This window comes from Arachis stenosperma, chromosome 3, assembly GCF_014773155.1.
Source record: "Arachis stenosperma cultivar V10309 chromosome 3, arast.V10309.gnm1.PFL2, whole genome shotgun sequence".
Taxonomy (NCBI): domain Eukaryota; kingdom Viridiplantae; phylum Streptophyta; class Magnoliopsida; order Fabales; family Fabaceae; genus Arachis; species Arachis stenosperma.
The window spans coordinates 81108080-81110982 of record NC_080379.1 but is presented as its reverse complement, the minus strand read 5'-3'; the positions used below and the strand labels follow the sequence as shown (position 1 = coordinate 81110982).

Below are 2903 nucleotides of genomic sequence, written 5' to 3'. Positions count from 1 at the left end.
TCTTTCTCCTCTCCAAATTCGGCCATGTTGATGGCCTTACACTCTTCTTTTGGATTCTCTTCTGTATTACTTGGAAGAGTACTAGGAGGGAGTTCAGTAACTTTCTTACTCAGCTGACCCACTTGTGCCTCCAAGTTTCTAATGGAGGACCTTGTTTCAGTCATGAAACTTTGAGTGGTTTTGATTAGATCAGAGACCATGGTTGCTAAGTTAGAGTGCCTCTGCTTAGAATTCTCTGTCTGTTGCTGAGAAGATGATGGAAAAGGCTTGCCATTGCTAAACCTGTTTCTTCTACCATTATTGTTGTTGAAACCTTGTTGAGGTCTCTGTTGATCCTTCCATGAGAGATTTGGATGATTTCTCCATGAAGGATTATAGGTGTTTCCATAGGGTTCTCCCATGTAATTCACCTCTTCCATTGAAGGGTTCTCAGGATCATAAGCTTCTTCTTCAGATGAAGCGTCCTTAGTACTGCCTGGTGCAGCTTGCATTCCAGACAGACTTTGAGAAATCATATTGACTTGCTGAGTCAATATTTTGTTCTGAGCCATTATGGCATTCAGAGTATCAATCTCAAGAACTCCTTTCTTCTGATTTGTCCCATTGTTCACAGGATTCCTTTCAGAAGTGTACATGAATTGGTTATTTGCAACCATTTCAATGAGTTTTTAAGCTTCTGCAGGTGTCTTCTTCAGATGAAGAGATCATCCAGCAGAGCTGTCTAATGACATCTTGGACAGTTCAGACAGACCATTATAGAAGATACCTATGATGCTCCATTCAGAAAGCATGTCAGAAGGACACTTTCTGATCAATTGTTTGTATCTTTCCCAAGCTTCATAGAGGGATTCACCTTCCTTTTGTCTGAAGGTTTGGACTTCCACTCTAAGCTTACTCAATTTTTGAGGTGGAAAGAACTTTGCCAAGAAGGCATTGACTAGCTTTTCCCAAGAGTTCAGGCTTTCTTTAGGTTGTGAGTCCAACCATATCCTAGCTTTGTCTCTTACAGCAAAAGGGAATAGCATAAGTCTGTAGACCTCAGGGTCAACCCCATTAGTCTTGACAGTGTCACAGATTTGCAAGAATTCAGCTAAAAACTGATGAGGATCTTCCAATGGTAGTCTATAGAACTTGCAATTCTGTTGCATTAGAGAAACTAATTGAGGCTTAAGCTCAAAGTTGTTTGCTCCAATGGCAGGGATAGAGATGCTTCTCCCATAGAAGTCGGGAGTAGGTGTAGCAAAGTCACCCAACACCTTCCTTGCATTGTTGGCATTATTGTTGTTTTCGGCTGACATGTCTTCTTCTTGTTTGAAGATTTCTGTTAGGTCCTCTCCAGAGAGTAGTGCTTTAGCATCTCTTAGCTTTCTCTTCAAGGTCCTTTCAGGTTCAGGGTCAGCCTCAACAAGAATGATTTTGTCTTTGCTCCTGCTCATATGAAAGAGAAGAGAACAAGAAAATATGGAATCCTCTATGTCACAGTATAGAGATTCCTTAAGGTGTCAGAGGAAAAGAAGAATAGAAGGAGGAGGTAGAAGAATTCGAACTTATCAAGAGGGATAGAGTTCGAATTATGCATTGAGGAGGAGTGTTAGTCCATAAATAGAAGGATGTGAGAAGAGAGGGAGAATTTTTGAAATTAAAGTAAAAGATTTTGAAGAAATTTTGAAAAACTGAAGAATGATTTTCGAAAATTAAAGTTGGAAAAGAAATGAAGTGATTTTTGAAAACGATTTTAAAATTAGAAATAAAAAAGATATGATTGAAAACTATTTTGAAAAAGATGTGATTAAGAGGATATGATTGAAAAGATATGATTGAAAAACAGTTTAAAAAGATTTGATTTTTAAAATTAATGACTTAGCTAACAAGAAATTTTAAAAGATATGATTCAGACATTAAACCTTTCTCAACAGAAAAGGCAACATACTTGAAATATTTGAATCAAATCATTAATTGTTAGCAAGTATTTTTTTTTAAAAAAGGAAAGAAATTAATTTTGAAAATATATGATTGAAAAGATATGATTTGAAAAAGGTTTGAATTTTGAAAAATTATGAAAACTTGAAAAAAAATTTGAATTAAAAACAAAATCTTTCCTCTTGTGCCATCCTGGCGTTAAACGCCCAGAATGGTATCCATTCTGGCGTTTAACGTCCAAAACTCTACCCTTTTGGGCGTTAAACGCCCAGCCAAACACCCTGGCTGGCGTTTAAATGCCAGTTTTCCTTCCTCACTGGGCATTTTGAACGCCCAGCTTTTTCTGTGTAATTCCTCTGCTGTATGTTCTGAATCTTCAATTCTCTGTATTATTGACTTGAAAAGACACAAAGAAATTTTTTTTTTGAATTTTTTTTATGATGAGGAATAATCAAAATGCAACTAAAATCAAATAAACAATGCATGCAAGACACCAAACTTAGAAGTTTGTATACTATTGACACTAACAAATTGAGAATGCATATGAGAAATAACAAAACACACAAGACAAGAGAATTTAAAGATCAGAGCAAGGAAATCATCAAGAACATCTTGAAGATCAATGAAGAACATAATGCATGTAATTTTCAAAAATAAAGACATGCAATTGACACCAAACTTAAAATTAGACACTAGACTCAGATAAGAAACATAAAAATATTTTTGATTTTAAGATTTTATAATTTTTTTGGATTTTTTCAAAAATTATATGGAAAAGAAAATAAAAAGATTCAAAATTTTTAATAAGAATTCCAGGAATCATGCAATGTTAGTCTAAAGAAATTAGACATGGCTAGCCAAGCTTCAGCAGGACATTACATTCAAGAGCTAAATTGATGAGAATCAATCAGCTTTGGTGATGATAAAAACATCACCTTGAAACTCTAGAATTCATTCTTAAAAATTCTGAAGAAAAATACCTA

General features: G+C 35.1%; 1 non-coding gene across 1 annotated transcript; it reads left to right on the top strand.

Annotated features, from left to right (window-relative positions):
* Window positions 1-785: 785 nt before the first annotated feature.
* On the top strand, window positions 786-893 carry LOC130972176 (small nucleolar RNA R71). The gene has a single exon (XR_009083370.1). It is a non-coding gene; the product is annotated as a small nucleolar RNA R71 (small nucleolar RNA).
* Window positions 894-2903: the final 2010 nt, after the last annotated feature.